Raw genomic sequence first — 19559 nt, forward strand, 5'->3', positions numbered from 1 at the left:
TGGGAGTATAGTTAGCCTTTTGGTGTTGTATGTGGATGACATACTACTCATAGGAAATGACATCCCAACTCTGCAGGAAGTTAAGTCCTGGCTTGCGAAGCGTTTCTCTATGAAGGACCTAGGAGAAGCTGCCTATATTCTAGGGATAAGGATCTTGAGAGATCGAAGTAAAAGACTAATTGGACTTAGTCAGAGTACCTACTTGGATAAGGTGCTGAAGAGATTCAGCATGCAGGACTCCAAGAAAGGAGAGTTACCCATCCAGAGTAACGCCAGATTGAGTAAGACACAAAGCCCTAGCACTGAGGCTGAGATAGCAGAAATGAGTCGAATACCTTATGCTTCGGCAGTAGGATCGATCATGTATGCTATGATGTATACTCGACCTGATGTAGCCTTTGCCCTGAGCATGGTTAGCAGGTATCAGGGGAACCCTGGCAAGTCACACTGGACTACGGTAAAGAATATCCTCAAGTACCTACAGAGGACTAAGGACTGGGTCCTTACCCTCGGTGGGAGTGATGACATGAGTGTTGTAGGGTATAGTGATGCTAGCTTCCAGACTGATAGGGATAATTTCCGCTCTCATTCGGACTGGGTCTTTACCCTAAACGGGGGAGCATTTTCTTGGAAGAGTTCCAAGCAAGAGACAGTGGCTGATTCAACTTGTGAATCAGAATATATTGCAGCTAGCGAGGCGGCAAAGGAAGCGATATGGCTGAAGAACTTCATTGGAGACCTTGGATTTGTACCGGTTATAAAAGAGCCAATGGAAATCTTCTGTGATAGTGAAAGTGCTGTTGCCTTAGCCAAGGAACCAAGGGATCATGGGAGATCCAGACACATCGACAGAAAATACCATTTTATCAGACATCGAATAGAAGAAGGACTCCTCGTAGCAAAGAGGGTATCATCGGATGAGAACCCAGCAGATCCCCTCACGAAGGGACTGACTCGGGTTAAGCATCTCCAGCCTGCTCGGAGCATAGGGCTGAAGGATGATATTAGATTTAGTAGTTAGATAACCTCGAAATTTGTAAAGTGTAATTGACATTAGATGATGAATAAAAGGTGTTTTATTTATGAGTAAAGTGTTGCTATCTCTTGTCGATCGTTTACTATATTTCTTTTGCATGTTTTGACTTCCAGAATAATTTTGTTTGGTATAACATATTACTCAAACCTCCACAGTCGGTCATATGTTGGAAGTAGGTATGAATCAAGACTGTCATGATTGGTTGCAGAGGTCTAAGGTGTTGGACAAGGCTACAACAATCATGAGTGCTCATAAGTTCTGAGCATTGGACACAACCCACGCTCACTGGAATCACTTCATGGAATTCTATCTCCAGTGATCGTGAGACGGTAATATCATATAAGTCTTCAAACCTAGAGATACGATTTGTTACTTACAAGTTGGTTATGCATTGATTGTACGAAAACGCATTGGTAACTCGATGTTATAAAACGTGCTTTTGTGTATAATTCAATGAGTGGTAGAACAAACATACGAGTCGAAGTTTATATGTTCCTTCTTGGATTAGAAGCTGATATCTGGGCCCCTCGATGATTTTGTTTTGACCTATGTACCTCGCCCGATCAGAACTAAGTTGATGTGTTCAATTAAGTTCTTTGTCAAACAAATCAGAAATCGGGAAACAAACTGTTGGACAATAAGTAAGACATTGTTCCATGTATTTGTTCGGCTGATATCTAGAACAGAGGATTATATGATCACTTATCTTAAATGGCGTATCAACATCTTCTCAGTTCCGAGAGACCTTGAAAGAGCTACAATTGCCGGTCGGTTCCTGAAGTACTGGAGTTATAGTTATTAGACTTATCCAAGTGGGAGACTGTTGGATAAGGTGTCTAAGTCCATAACTATTTCGGGTCAGTACTTGACCCGACCCGGCATGGTCCATTTGGGTTGCATGGCACCATGCAATTGGATAGACTAAATGAGAGGAATAACACTTGGAGATTATTAATATATTATAAGTTCTAATATATTAATAATATTAGTTGATTAGTTTGATTAAAGAATTAATTTAGAATTAATTAAGTGATCAAAAGATAACTAATTAAATATATGGGTTGATTATGTAAATCATTCATATCTTGTATAGTGGGCTAAGAGTCTCCATGGATTATCAAGTTGGGTTCTACCCATAGGATGCTCCATGGATGCTCCATGGGAGTTACAAACCCATGGGTCATGGAAATGAAGAGTCATGACACATTAGGGTTTACATGGTGTAACCCTAGATGTGTCAACACTATACAAGAATCCCATTCTCCACCAAAATCGATTACACATAAGAAACTAGAGGGCTAGGCCGATTTCAAGAAGTGTGTATTCTCTCAAAAGTCTTTCCAATAGCATTTGGTGTTGTGTGAAGCATTTGAGGCATCACACTTGGGGTGCTAGGCTCATAAGGTTTCAAGGAACATAAGCAACAACAAGGTAAGTTATTCTATCTTTCATTCAAGTTAGAAATTGCTCCCCATGTATGCTAGATAGGAATATAATCTTGGAATTCAACTTTGCATGATAATTAGACAAACATAGATCCAAGGTTATTAGGGTTGCATGTACACTTAGGAAGTGGTAGAATGCTCAAAACCCATCAGATTGTTACAAGACAATTCCATAGACGTGATGTCTTTCACTCAAAGTACATTCCTTGAACATCCTTTTTCATAAAAATTTTCTAATCTTGCCATAGACTTTCGATATCCAACTCCTAATATGGAAACATTTCCATATTTGCCATATGACAGCTCATTCTTAATAGAATCTTCTCTATTCATAATAATGTCGATATGGTCCATCCAATACCATACTTCCAACTACTCATAAGCGACCAATCCTTAGCGAGCTTTGGATCGTCCTTTGATAGTTGTTTAATTATCTTAGTCAAAAACCAATTATTTTCCTTTTTCCCTCTTAATGTGCTAGACATTTGAAAAAATTTAGAATGGTCAAACATTATAGCACTTGCAATCGATCCTTTACCCGAAGCGTATGACACACGATGCATAATGTCTTACATAAAGATCTGACACTTTATCAATCTTTTTCCATAATATTTTATGTGTCACGTTCTCACAATTCGAACTATGAAGAGGGATGCCACAATCATAATCGAAATTTTGAGAACGCACGATGTATCCTTGACTAAATTTATTAACCTTCCACAACCTAAGCCTTTAGATTTGAAATGAAGCATAATACTCTCTCCCTTAATTATAGCAAAACAACTATTCAACCCTGACGACTTTGCAAAGTATAACTCTTGTTTTCTATAATTAATATTGCTAACTTGCAATACTTGCCTTAATAATCATACAAGCACAACATTTATACTCCCACTATCATGATTATTATCATATAAGCATAACACTTATGCTCCCACTAGCTTTGACATGTATTCAGAAAACAACTTAACTTCCAGAAAACAATACCTATTGAATTTCTTAAGTTCATATTTCTAATACTTAATGCTTTGATAATCCTTTATATAAGCTTCTTAATCTCATACACCTTTGCCTAAGATAGCTCATATGTGTGTCTTAAACAATTCAGACTAATTGCCAAATCTCACAATTCTAATTATGGAAAGGGATACCGTAACCATAATCAAATTCGAGAATACAATTTTCACAATCACTATCTTCTTAAAATCTCTCTTGGTGAAAGCATTTCCTCACAGTCATCTTCATGAAGGAGGAGATCTTATGACACTTGGATTTTAATGGTGTATGTGTTCCTATCCATGCGAATTTGTCAAAACCAAAATTTGCGACAAATCCAAACTCATATGGACCGAACTTTCTTAATCTTGATTTCTTGCCTTATGGTAACACGAGTGTCCACCATGTCTTCCAAGTAGTTAAGCAGCTCACCCTTTCATATCAATGTACTTTTCATTGATCAAGGTGTTTGCCTTTTATGTGCTCAAATGAGAACTCATAGAACTCTCATGCATAATTAACTCAATTGGAATGGCACAGAAACAAAATAATGTCAACACGATAGGTTGTAAACCTCAATTCGTGTGCTGGTGATGATCGATAAGGTTTATTCTTGATTTGCTCTTGGAACCTTTCAAGACCATTGAGACTCCCATTGACTCCTTGACATATAAGACTCTCTTGTCAACAAACATTTCTTGACAAACAAATATTCAAGAGTTAGTGTAGCTTTTATCAAGACAAAACACTTCTTGAGACTTGTCACTCAATTCACAATCTTAACTCTGAGACTTGTTTTTGGAATGAAGTATGATTGACTTCTTGATTTAACCATTTCTTCAATTCTTGATTCCTCTTCTTAGACATACAATTGCACTAAGACTCACTTATAGGATCAATTGAGATATGGTTCTTAATCATTAAGACTTATCATAAAACATAATAAAAGGTACTCTCCCTTCTTCTTAGAATAGAGAAACTTTTATCTTTCTGCCTACTTGAATCTTCTTTATTTGTTCTGCTATTTATTGAAACTCTTTCAATCAACTGAGAATTACACTTAATCTCATAAGTATAATCATATTTACTTAACCTTAGTAAATCATGACGGATATCTTTATTGCTCTTGTGGTGGACTTGATCAACACACAACTTTGTGTACTCGATCTCCTAGTCCTTCACTTGACATTTTGTCAACGAATTAGTCTAATTTCCAAATATGAAATTCTCATTCATCATGCAACCAAGTTATATGATTCCAAGTTTCTGTCCAATTGAAACTTGGGCGATAATAAAACTTTCCCTATTTGGTAAATTCTTGACATTTCCACAAATAATATAATTAAGAATCAAATCCATTATCGCTAATAATAGAAACTTTCAAACATCAATTTTTCATACACGCCGTTGGAAGGATAAATAAATAAAATAAAATCAAAATTTATTTTATTGTGGAATAATTTGTCCTTACAATGCAATTCGTTGAAAAACTATGTTAATACATATTTCTTAGCAATCAATTCTAACTCTAAGTAGTAGCTCAAAATCTAATCTTCAAACGATGTGATCGAAAACTATTTCTTCACGATTAGAGATTCCGCTCACTTCTTTCCTTAAGCTTCCTCTCCTTTCTATGATCCTAATAAACACCAAATGTAATCTTATCACATCTTGTATTAAGAATCTAGAATAGGAACTTAAAAGAGTTAGTTAATGGATTTTACATAAAGTAGAGCCATACGTTTTGACTCCTCCATCTCTTAGATCTCTTAGGTAAATAGGACAGCTTCGTCTCCAATGCCCCTTCTCTTGGCAATAAAAACAAATTAACTCTTTTGGAACAACACATGGAACTACTTCTGACTTTGCCTTTCTCTTATGATCAAACTCTTCGATCATGGCATGCCTTTCATTGCCATTGCCTATATCCATAGAGGTCTGGAAGGCAGATTCACCAACCAACTTTGCTTTTCTAGTGCACCAAATCTGAAACGACCCAAAATTTTCAATTTTTATTATAACAAAACCATGAAAACTGAGTATCACATAATAAAACCATACGTTGCGTGTTTCAAAAACCATAATAAAGTACTGTGAGAAAACTGTAACACAACTGAATCCAAACATATCAGGAAAACTGAATCAACTCCCAGGACAAAACTGAAGTTGTGGTGTGTGCGATGCCATCATCCCGAGCTCTTCCCTTTGCTTGCGGAAGTACCTGAAACCAAAACTGAAACTGTAAGCACGAAGCTTAGTAAGCTCCCCCAAACTACCACATACCATACAATACATAAAAAGCACATACTGGGCCTTGCCCACTGACTGGGACCCCGTCCCCTGCATCGGACCGAAGTCCGAACTAACTGTCTGGGACCCCGTCCCTTGCATCCGACCGAAGTCCGAAAACTGACTGGGACCCCGTCCCCTACATCGGACCGAAGTCCGGACTAACTGAACACGGCATAGCATAACATATCATCTAGCATAAACACATAAATCCTGTCTGAGCCACGGAGGCGTCAAACATACTAACTACTGCATTGGACCGAAGTCCAGAAACTACTGCTAACTGAACGGGCCGGCATTATGGCCTTAGACTCGTTCCTACTGGAAGGAAACTCACCTCGTGAATAGGCTGCTGTGTGTATGGCTCTGGAAGCTAACTGCTGCAGCTCCGGTATCTCCCCGGCTACAATCCATAAACACACTCAATCAGATGCTAATCACTGCATTGGGTAAAATGACTCTTTTACCCCTGGTCAAAGTCAACTCTCCCGGTCAAAGTCAAACTACAGTTGACCTGACTCGCCGAGTTGGGCCGCCAACTCACCGAGTCCCTAGTCTCACTTCTCAACCCTACTCGTGGTTACTCGTCGAGCATGGCATCGACTCGACGAGTACCCTCTTGATTCAAAAGCTCAGGCAATCTGCATCCGACTCGTCGAGTCATATGAACAACTCGACGAGTTGTTCTTCGATCTAACAAGATTGTCTTGGACTCGCCGAGTTCTATGAACAACTCGTCGAGTCCCACCATTACTGAGTCTACCCTCCGACTCACTGAGTCCATCCTACTGCTCACTGGCCTCCACTCGGAATCATTCAAAGGCTAAAGATCGGGGACTCGCGACCGGACTCGCCGAGTCTGAAGAACGACTCGCCGAGTCACATGCATGCAGATCCTAAAAACTCGATTCTGATCAAAACCACCGCATACAATTTATAGATCTGAGTTTCTAAGGCTGATTTACCACGTAAAGTTTCCAACTTTACGTGTACACATGCATGAAAAGGGATATAAAGGCTAAAAAGGCACTTAGAGGAGTAGATCTAGGGCTATCATGCAAAATGGCTCTATAAAGGTGATAGATCTATGATTTTGGAACTGAAACATGGCTAGATCCGAAGGTCAATCAATCTAATGTGATCTCTCTACTAAGAACAAGCTAAGAAATGGCTAAAAGAGGCTAAATATGCTTGTTAAAGAGAAATCAATCATAGAAATAGAAGGAATCCGGTTAATACCTCAATAAACTCTGAAATGGGTGCAAGACCTTGGATCCTCTTCTTCTCCTTTGGATCTAGCCTCCTTCTTCTCTTCAAAACTTCAAGATTCGCTCAAGAAATGCTCAATTACTCAACGAAATGATTAGGGTTTGCTAAATGATGCTCTGAGGGTGAAGGGGACGAGTTTGGGGCTCATAAGGTGGTTTAAATAGGGTGTAAACCCGGGGATTTAGGGTTTCTACCTGGCAGGCAGACTCGCCGAGTCCCGAATATGGACTCGCCGAGTCGCCTACTAACACGTGCTCGAAAACTCGCCCCTACTCGACGAGTCGGGCCATAGACTCGTCGAGTCCCTCTCGAAAACTTCTAAATAAATGCCACGGAAGCAACATACCAGAAATGGGGCGTTACAATTCTCCCCCACTTGTCTCAGACTTCGTCCTCGAAGTCTGCTACGGCTGAATCTGCAAATAACTCCGGGTAGTGCTCTCTCATTTCTTCCTCAGCCTCCCACGTCCACTCAGACCCCTTCCGGTGCTGCCACTGCACCTTCACTAACTGAATTGCCTTGTTCCTCAAGGTCTTTGTCTTCCGGTCCAGAATCGCGACCGGCCTCTCAATATAATTCAGGCTGCTATCAACCTGAATATCTTCTAAGGGAACAACTGCTGACTCATCCACCAAACACTTCCTCAACTGAGACACATGGAAGGTGTTGTGGATCTGGCTAAGCTCTACTGGAAGATCCAGCCGATAAGCAACCCGACCCACTCGGGCCAAAACCCTGAAAGGACCAATGAACCTGGGGGCCAGCTTGCCCCTCTTCCGAAACCTAATGACACCCTTCCAGGGTGAGACCTTTAGAAGGAACATATCGCCCACCCGGAACTCCAAGTCTGAACGCCTCCTGTCGGCATAGCTCTTCTGCCGACTCTGCGCAGTTTGCAGTCTACTACGGACCTACTGAATCAACTCAGTCGTCTTGAGCACCACCTCTGTGCTCCCAACGACCCGCTGACCGACCTCGCCCCAACAAATCGGGGTCCTACACTTTCTCCCATAAAGCATCTCAAAAGGAGGTCGATCAATGCTCACATGATAACTATTGTTATACGAAAATTCCGCTAACGGAAGATACGTATCCCAACTGCCACCGAAGTCTAGAACACATGCCCTGAGCATGTCCTCGAGAGTCTGAATCGTCCTCTCGCTTTGCCCGTCCGTCTGAGGGTGGAAAGCGGTGCTGACATGGAGACGAGTACCCATCTCGTCGTGAAACCGCTTCCAGAATCTGGATGTAAAACGGACATCTCGGTCTTACACCACCGATACCAGCATTCCATGACGTGCCACGATCTCACACACATAGATATCAGCTAACTTTTCTGCCGATATGCTCTCCTGGATCGGGATAAAATGGGAACTCTTCGTCAACCGATCCACTACTACCATATCGAATCTACCCCTCGTGCGGTCCTGGGAAGCTTGGTGATAAAATCCATGGTGATGTCCTCCTATTTCCACACGGGAATATCTAACGGCTGCATCTTGCCATGAGGCCTCTGGTGCTCCGCCTTGACCTTCCTGCAGGTCAGGCACCTCTCAACATACCAGGCGACATCCCGCTTCATGCAGGTCCACCAATAATCGGGTCGAAGATCTCTATACATCTTTTTCGCCCCTGGTTGGATAGAAAATCAAGACTTATGAGCCTCGTCCATCAACACATGTCGTACCCCACCCCAGTACGGTACCCACACTCTCCCATGAAGCGTCAGCAATCCCCGACTGTCATAATCAAACGAAGCTACTCGGCCCACTATCCTCTCACACTTTTGCCTCTCCTCCTTGAGGCCCTCAACCTGAGCCTCCCTGATCCGTTCCAACAACGGAGTAATCACTGTCATCCTCAAACACAAATCTCTGATAGGGGCTGCCGACACCTTGCGGCTTAGGGCGTCGGCCACCACGTTGGCCTTCCCTAGATGGTAAAGGATCTCACAATCATAATCCTTCAGCACATCCAACCACCTCCTCTGCCTCATGTTCAGACTCGGCTGATCCATAAGGTACCTCAAACTCTTGTGATCCGTGTAGATAGTACAACGGACCCCATAAAGATAATGTCTCCAAATCTTGAGGGCAAACACAACCGCCCCCAGCTCTAAATCATGGGTAGGATAGTTAGCCTCGTGAGGCTTCAACTGCCTCGAGGCGTAAGCTATCACATGGCCTCGCTGCATCAACACTGCTCCCATACCTGTGATTGAGGCATCACAGTACACTACAAAGCCCTCTACTCCCTCTAGCAAGGTAAGGATCGGAGCCTCGCACAATCTTTGCCTAAGAGTCTCGAACGCTGCCTGCTGCTCAAGCCCCTAACGAAATACCACCGACTTCTTGGTCAGTCGGGTGAGCGGCACTGCTATCTTGGAGAAATCCTAAATGAACCTCCGGTAATACCCTGCCAACCCTAGGAAGCTCCGAATCTCGGATGGAGACTTCAGGACCTCCCACTGCATCACGGCCTCTATCTTGGTCGGATCCACCAAAATACCCTTCTGGTTGACGAGGTGACCAAGGAACTGCACCTCGCGCAACCAGAACTCGCACTTGGAGAACTTTGCGAAAAGTCTCTCCCTCCTTAGAACTTTTAGCACCTCCCTCAGGTGCTCCTCATGCTGCTCCTGCGTCTTGGAATACACCAAGATATCATCTATGAATACTATCACTGACCGATCCAGCATCGGTCTACACACGCGATTCATGAGATCCATGAACGCGGCTGGAGCATTGGTGAGCCCAAATGGCATCACCACAAACTCATAATGACCATACCTGGTCCTGAAAGCAGTCTTCTGCACATCCTCATCCCTAACCCGCATCTGATGATATCCGGAGCGTAGGTCGATCTTGGAGAACCAAGACGCTCCCTGAAGCTGGTCAAACAAATCATCTATCCTCGGAAGTGGGTAACGGTTCTTCACCGTTACCTTATTCAACTCCCGGTAATCTATACACATACGGTGCGACCCATCCTTCTTCCTCACAAACAGGATCGGCGCTCCCCAAGGCGAACTGCTCGGCCGAATGAAACCCTTGTCTAGCAACTCCTGCAGCTGCGTAGACAACTCCTGCATCTCAGGGGGAGCTAGACGGTACGGTGCCTTGGCTATCGGAGTTGCACCAAGAATCAGGTCGATCCTAAACTCGACCTACCTCTCAGGAGGTATTCCCGGTAAATCCTCGACAAATACATCCGGGAAGTATCGCACTACCGGAACATCATCAACTGTCATCCTGCCCTTCTCCCGGGCATCCAAGACATAAGCTACATAACCAGCGCAACCCTGCTGAAAATAGCGCCTCGCCCTTGCGGCGGAACAAAAGGTCGGTCTGCGTTGTGGCCTCTCGCCCTGAATCACTAACTCTCCCCCACTGGGAGTGCGAACCCTCACTAGCTGCAGCTCACAATCAATCACCACCCCATTGGGACTCAACCAATCCATGCCTACTATAACCTTATTCCCTCGCAGGGGAATAGAAACCAGGTCCACCAATAACTGCTCGTCGAACAACTGAAGAGAACACCCTCTATGCACTCTGGCGACCCTCACGGTCCTGTCATCTGTTATCTCAACCTCTAGTGGACAATCCAGCTCCCCTGGAGCTCTACTAAATCTCTTGCTAAGCGCAAGTGATACAAATGATCGGGTAGCCCCCGAATCGAATAATACCATAGCAGAAATGCCATTCACAGAGAACGACCCTATATAAAACATATAATCATAAGCAATAATCAATCAATAATAATAATAATATAGAGATGAAGGGAAGATACATACCCATCACCACATCAGGAGTCGCTCGCGCCTCCTCTGCTGTCATCTGAAAAGCCCTACTCTTCGCCACTGGCGCCTTGGCTCGGCCCTGGCGACCATCTGTAATCCTCAAAGTAGTAGGGGCAGGTGCAGCCACCTTCCCTACTGCAGCTAAACTCGGGCACTCGGACTTTTTGTGTCCCCTCTGATTGCACTGAAAGCAAATCAGATTTGATGCTGCAATGGCAGTAGGGGTTGTACAATCCCTGCTCAAATGCCCAATCCGACCGCACTTGAAGCAGCCGGAACTCCCTGCCTTGCACACCCCATCATGCATCCTCCCACACTTGCCACATCGACCGTGGCTCGGCTGAATCCTGGATCTGTGATCTAAAACCTTGGGCTTTTTTCCCGAACCTCCTGAACCCAAAACCGCCTCCGGTTTCCTCTTCTTCTCCATCTCGAGATCAATCTCCCTCTCTCGAGCCCTAGCAATCATGTCGTCCAGCGTTTTACAGCTGGACTGGCTCACAAACTGGCGGATATCGCTCCGCAACATCTCATGATAGCGGGCCTTCTTCATCTCCTCATCGGTTGTATACTGAGGAACAAGAAGAGCCATCTCCCTGAACTTGGAGGTGATCTCCGCCACGGTCTCTATAGTCTGGGTGAGGTCTTGAAACTCTCTGGCTAACTGCTGCACCTCAATAACCGGTGCAAACTCCGCCCTGAACCTGGTAGAGAAATCAGCCCAGGTCATGGCATCTAACGCTGCATCATCTCCAATGGTATGTCCGACCTCTTCCCACCAATCCTGTGCCCTGTCCTTCAGAAGACAGGACGCCAATCTAACCTTGTCCCCCTCGGGACACCTGCTTGTGCGGAACACGTTAGCCACATCCGCCAACCATCTAGTACTCGCTATGGGGTCCCGCGCCCCGTGATAATCTGGAGCTCCACATGCCCTGAACTCCCTGAACGTAAGTGTGCGCGACCCCATCATGGCTGCCACCTCGGCACAGAAGGTGCCCAACCTCTCATCCATCAGCTCTAGGATACCCTCCTTGATCGAACCGAAGATCACGGGAGTCTGCTCCAAAATGATACGGGTAATCTCTGAAGAAAGAAACTCTCTGGTCTGCTCATCCATGCGCTCGCCCCCCGAGCCTGATCTTGATCCCTCCCCGGCACCTCCACTGCCGGCTGCTGGCCTAGAACGCAAAACCACCATTCTAAAACACATCATAGCAACATCAGAAAACTGAAATATCTCAAGGGATCATTGATACTACTACTAGCTTCTTGGTCTTGTCTCGGCCTTCCTTGATTCGAGTACGGATCCTCGTACTACTGAAACATCTATCCGTACTTTCCTCAAGAACTGCCTTGACTCCACCAAGTCACTTCTACTACTACTGATCTCTGTTACTCTTATCCTAGGCTTGCCCTAGGGAAATCTCTGACTCCACTCAATCCAGTCCTCAGCTGCTGAAGACCTCCCTGCGATGCTAATTAGCCATCACCTGAATACCATCACATGTGATGAGGCTCGGATAATCCTTCGAGTAAAAGGCTCGTCCCTACAACGGTTAGACTCAAACGAGAGCTGCGCAATAGGGCCAAATCCAACACTCTGACATTATTCAACCCTGATCACATGTGACGTGACGTATTCACCTAATGGCTAACTCTCATCACCAAGAGTTCTACAAAGCACGAAGCAAGCAGCATTCGGACACCGGAGACTACTCAAGCAAATCTACTCTCATAACGAGAAACTATACTAGCATACAATGCTAAGCTCGCGCTACCAGGCATAACCTAAACAGGCTATCCTACTGCTGTCTACTCGATATTAGCATGCAATTCTCATAAAGCTGGAACACATATAACAGGCACATAAGGCATTTTCCTATATCCTTAGTCCTATACTAGCATGCTGTTCTACTGAAACTGAAACAATTTATCATAATAAATAAACTTGTATGGGTAGCTTGGGAGTACTTACTTGAGCTCGGCTGATCGCATGCACCACACCCTTATCTTGTTTAAAAATTCTTTTCTTTCTAAGTGCTTTTCAAGATTTCATTCGAAAACATTTTTCCTTTTTGAAAATCTTTTTACCTTTCCCTTAGTTTGAGTTCAGATACGCCCGAAGGTGTATCCGAATCCCTCAAACCAAGACTCTGATACCAACTTGAAACGACCCAAAAATACGACCCAAAAATTTCAATTTTTATTATAACAAAACCATGAAAACTGAGTATCACATAATAAAACCATACGTTGCGTGTTTCAAAAACCATAATAAAGTACTGTGAGAAAACTGTAACACAACTGAATCCAAACATATCAAGAAAACTGAATCAACTCCCAGGACAAAACTGAAGCTGTGGTGTGTGCGATGCCATCATCCCGAGCTCTTCCCTTTGCTTGCGGAAGTACCTGAAACCAAAACTGAAACTGTAAGCACGAAGCTTAGTAAGCTCCCCCAAACTACCACATACCATACAATACATAAAAAGCACATACTGGGCCTTGCCCACTGACTGGGACCCCGTCCCCTGCATCGGACCGAAGTCCGAACTAACTGTCTGGGACCCCGTCCCCTGCATCGGACCGAAGTCCGAACTAACTGTCTGGGACCCCGTCCCCTGCATCGGACCGAAGTCCGAAAACTGACTGGGACCCCGTCCCCTACATCGGACCGAAGTCCAAAACTGACTGGGACCCCGACCCCTACATCGGACCGAAGACCGAAACTGACTGGGACCCCGTCCCCTACATCGGACCGAAGTCCGGACTAACTGAACACGGCATAGCATAACATATCATCTAGCATAAACACATAAATCCTGTCTGAGCCACGGAGGCGTCAAACATACTAACTACTGCATTGGACCAAAGTCCAGAAACTACTGCTAACTGAACGGGTCGGCAATGTGGCCTTAGACCCGTTCCTACTGGAAGGAAACTCACCTCGTGAACAGGCTGCTATGTTTATGGCTCTGGAAGCTAACTGCTGCAGCTCCGGTATCTCCCCAGCTACAATCCATAAACACACTCAATCAGATGCTAATCACTGCATTGGGTAAAATGACTCTTTTACCCCTGGTCAAAGTCAACTCTCCCGGTCAAAGTCAAACTACAGTTGACCTGACTCGCCGAGTTGGGCCGCCAACTCACCGAGTCCCTAGTCTCACTTCTCAACCCTACTCGTGGTTACTCGTCGAGCATGACATCGACTCGACGAGTACCCTCTTGATTCAAAAGCTCAGGCAATCTGCATCCGACTCGTCGAGTCATATGAACAACTCGATGAGTTGTTCTTCGATCTAAGAAGATTGTCTTGGACTCGCCGAGTTGTATGAACAACTCGTCGAGTCCCACCATTACTGAGTCTACCCTCCGACTCACTGAGTCCATCCTACTGCTCACTGGCCTCCACTCGGAATCACTCAAAGGGTAAAGATCGGGGACTCGCGACCGGACTCGCCGAGTCTGAAGAACGACTCGCCGAGTCACATGCATGCAGATCCTAAAAACTCGATTCTGATCAAAACCACCACATACAATTTATAGATCTGAGTTTCTAAGGCTGATTTACCACGTAAAGTTTCCAACTTTACGTGTACACATGCATGAAAAGGGATATAAAGGCTAAAAAGGCACTTAGAGGAGTAGATCTAGGGCTATCATGCAAAATGGCTCTATAAAGGTGATAGATCTATGATTTTGGAACTGAAACATGGCTAGATCCGAAGGTCAATCAATCTAATGTGATCTCTTTACTAAGAACAAGCTAAGAAATGGCTAAAAGAGGCTAAATATGCTTGTTAAAGAGAAATCAATCATAGAAACAGAAGGAATTCGGTTAATACCTCAATAAACTCTGAAATGGGTGCAAGACTTTGGATCCTCTTCTTCTCCTTTGGATCTAGCCTCCTTCTTCTCTTCAAAACTTCAAGATTCACACAAGAAATGCTCAATTACTCAACGAAACAATTAGGGTTTGCTAAATGATGCTCTGAGGGTGAAGGGGACGAGTTTGGGGCTCATAAGGTGGTTTAAATAGGGTGTAAACCCGGGGATTTAGGGTTTCTACCTGGCAGGCAGACTCGCCGAGTCCCGAATATGGACTCGCTGAGTCGCCTACTAACACGTGCTCGAAAACTCGCCCCTACTCGACGAGTCGGGCCATAGACTCGCCGAGTCCCTCTCGAAAACTTCTAAATAAATGCCACGGAAGCAACATACCAGAAATGGGGCGTTACAAAATCATTGTTAATTCAGCAGCAATAAGCATATAGGTGAGATCAACGAGGGTTACGTCGTGGTTCATCATATAGTACTCTCTTACGAACTCACTATATGAGTCAGGAAGTGACTGAAGAACCCAGTCAACAGCTAGCTCCTCACAGACAACAGATCCCAACATTCTTAATCTATCAATGTGTGACTTCATCTCTAGGATGTGTGCACATACTGACTTTCCTTCTTCATATTTACTTGCCAAAAGGGCTTGAGTGAGCTTGAACTTTTCAAGCCTTCGAACTTTTGGGTTAGGGAGAATAATTGGAGGAGGTGGAGGAAGTGAAGCATGATCTCTTGTTCCTAGATCGAATTGTGGAATATCATCTTCATGTGAAAAGCTTGTTCCACGGGATTTGGGAAGACCATAGTTGTCATACTTTGACATCTACAAAACGGGAGAAAAATTAAATTCATGTTAGTTGATTGGTTGATTCCTTAATAAATCACCCAAATGAGATATTAAGGCTAGGACCCAACACGATACTCTACAACCTAGAAAAGTGATGCCGTAATCTAGTTGCAGAATATTTGAAGGTAAGTGAATGACAATTCACTAATTTCCACCATGAAAAACAGATTAAGTTTTAAATCTACTGAAAACTCCTAGATCTTTTGAGATTCATTGAACATTTCAATGGCATGTTTAAATCTCGATATGCCCCTCTAGTTTGTGACTGGGATACCAAGGATCACAAAGCGGGTGTGAATAACCATGCAAAATTACATGGTGCCCCCAATGTTACAGTTACCTATTCGATGTGTCGGTTAACCACACATGCTCCACCGAACTATGACAAACATTGAGTCACCCTTTGCTACCTTTGCTTAGAACCATTTAGTGTGCCGGTTAACCACACACGCTCCACTAACGTCTTCGCAAGGGCACAACGTGTAATTTCATGGAATTGCATCAATTCACTTTTGCCTAAAGTAACTAAGATTGGGAATTTTGTAAAAGCATTTAGTTACTTTTGTACTTCATTAAACTTATAATGGAAGGTTTCTGTCCTATCCTACCCGTTCGGCTAACGACCCTCCACTAGTCAAGAGTGCGGTGGGTAAGAGTGGATACCCATTCAATCGCCATTTTATAGGCAATTACCTTAAACACCCCTTATAGACTAGCTTCGTGAATGAGGCCTACTAAAGGGTAAGACTGACTGTTTACTCATACATATATAATAGACTTTTAATGTTATATATAGTATAGGGTGTATTTTACACTTTTAAAATACTAGGTGGTCAAATTTAATAATTATACTGTTAATTTAATTAAATTGTAAACCAAAACTTTATGGATTTATTAAATCTCTCTTAATTATAGACTTTAATTAATTAATAAAACCATAAGGGTGTGATTTGAACTTTTCAAAACAATACTAGGGTTTTAGATATTAATATTTCTAAATTAAACTTTTAATCAACTTTTAAATTCCAAAACTTGAGGGCAAGTTTTGAAACATTTCAAAACATTAGGGTTTAACTTATTTAAATGTCAAAAACCAAAACTTTTAAGTTCAAATTTAAACTATAAAACCTAAAGGGATCAATTTGAAACTTTTCTAAACTTTATCAAGAATATTCTAGATCTCAAAATTCAAATAAGGCAATTAACAATTAATTGGTGGTTATCTAATTAGATGTAGTTCAAATTCTTGCAAGATAATGATTAAATAATTCAAATAATTTAACATTTATCAAATAAGGTAACAATTATCTAATTAGATGACCAAAATCTTTTATTTTGACAAAGATAATCAGAAGGAATCAATAAAATTCGAATTTTATTAATTTTAAACAATTATGGCAATTATCCTAAGCCAAAATAGGTAAAAATCCTGAAAATCCGCCTGTCTGAAAGCTAAACTCGCCGATTTTACAACAAGAATGAATGTACTAGGCATCAATACAATAGAAACCAATCAAGGCTCTGATACCACTGAAGGGTTTTAGCCATAAGAACATCCTATGTGCTCATGAAAACCCTAATGCTTGGATCTAGGTTTCTCTATTGAACATGCAATTCATCCAAGACTTTAAACCCTAGTTCTAGCATACAATTAATCATATTAACATAAGAATGGGGTTTAGATCTTACCTTGATTTTTATGTAGCAATAACAATCTCAAAACCTCCTTGTAATGGCTTTTGAAAGCTTAGAGTCACAAGTGTCACTCCTCTAATGGCTCACAAACACCAAGAGCAAGAGGATGAAGAATAAGGAGAAAGGAGGCTGCCCAAAATGTCCAGAAACCCTAGTAGAACTCTTAGCCACGTTTTTGGGGCTTAAGGGTACTATATATACATGTAGGCTATTAGGGTTTTCAACTAGGAAACCCTAATCTGACTGCTTAAGCCCTAAGCAGCCCATAGACCCTTTTAGAATATCCCTTGGACGATTTCTAATGGGTTTCCCCATAGAATTCGTCCAACCTATTATTCCAAGGTGATCCGTAGCCCAAATGCAATTATCTTATAATTACAGTTCCAGTCCCTTAAGTTTAATTAATCTCTTTTAGCCACAAAATTATTTATCAATTAATTATTGACTAATATTAATTAAACAATATGATTTCTCATTTAATATATTATTCTCATAATTTATTAATAAATCATAATTAATCCTTTCTCTTCATAATTCATCCTATCAAGTTGCTTTGGTGAAGGCAACCCGAAAGGACCATGCACCATCGGGTCAAGTACATACCAAAATAGTTATGGACTTAGACACTAATCCAACACATATTATGTATCAATAGGCTATGAATAGGAACTTATAAAACAATGTAGTAAGATGATGGATATACCTGAAGTTAAGTCACATGAATTGACTTCCCAATCTTTAAGATCCTCAACGTCTTTCGGGCAGCTTCGCAACCAATGTCCCTTCAATTAGCAGTGGAAACAAATGGACTCTTTGGGTTTAGAACATGGAATGATCCCATAATTGAACTTTCTCTTTACCATATGATCAAATGGTTTGATATTGGATGGCTCCTTTCCATAGGGATGAAATTTTTTTTCTAGATCACCAATATTACCATCGTCAACGTCCATGGAACTCTTGGAATTAGACCCTTTAAGCAACTCTGCTTTAGATGTGTTCTTAAGCATTTCTACTTCAGCAACTATTGATATTTCCATATTTATACACATTTTTAGGCAATATTTGAATACATTTTTATACATATTAGGTTATTTGCAAAGATAAATGGTACTTATAATATTGAATTGTATTTCGGAGCCTAAAGGAGCAATCTTGAAGAATAAGGACCAAAAGCGACAAGTAAAGGGACTTTAGAGGCTTGAATAACTAAAAGAAGGAAATCTCAACGAAAAGCTCAACTCGCGACGTGGACTTCACTTACACGATGTGGAATGGGTGTTTCTAGAAGATAAGTGCATGGGAAGTCAGAGTCCTTGCCCGATAAGGTTCACCTGAATTCACGACATGAAGTGCAATAATTCCTAAAACTATATATATCCTTGGCACTTACGATTTAGAGAGTTCTTATGGAGATTTAGAGGGTTTAGAAGACGAATTCTAGAGAAAAACAAGCCAAAGAATTCAAGTGTTAAGCATCCAAGGATGGAGAAGTGATTGACGATCATAATCTTTGCTTTAAGTTGGTACATTCAACTATGTTTTTATTTATTGAATTCGTGTGTTTGATTTTAGCCATGAGTAACTGAATCTAGGTGCTTCTGTTTAGCTAGATGAAGCTTCAACTCATGGATTAGTTTAATAATTATGGATATTACTAATTGGTTATACGCTTGTGTTTGATTGTTAATACCTAGCATGATAATATTTGATGCTTTAATTCCTTGAATTCATGTTCTGTGTAGCTTACTGACTATTAAATTACATGAATTTGACACCTTATGATTTAGTGACCATTAAATTTCTTGAGCTAGGATCGACAAAATCTTAGATAAGTAATTGAGATAATTAAATTTAGTTGTGCGGGAGAACATAGACTATGACCATAACTATGTTTAATAAGTCTTACATAGCTCCATTCATAATTCATAATTGATATTGTGTTTAATTATGTGTGACCATGCATAATTCTACATGAATTAGTTAAACATTAGTATATTTGAACTTCAATTACTAATAATATAGTAATTGGTAACCAACATGAATTATCCATAATTAGTAGCTAACCATTGAGGAGAAGTGGATTCAAACTAAACAGAAGTGTTTTTAGTAATTGATTGAATGGATAATTAAGTGAATAAGTTTGTCTAAACTTGCGAAATCGGATAAAAACCAAATTAACTTATGCTTTTCTTAGATTAATTTTTGGTAGATAAAATAGTTAATTAAAACCGTTCCCTTTGTTTGATACCCGACTATTTATGCTATATTATTTGCGAAAATGTACACTGTCTTAAATCAAATAGCTAGTTAGATAGGAGGTAAAATTAGGT

This window comes from Lactuca sativa, chromosome 3 (genome assembly GCF_002870075.4).
Source record: "Lactuca sativa cultivar Salinas chromosome 3, Lsat_Salinas_v11, whole genome shotgun sequence".
NCBI lineage: Eukaryota > Viridiplantae > Streptophyta > Magnoliopsida > Asterales > Asteraceae > Lactuca > Lactuca sativa.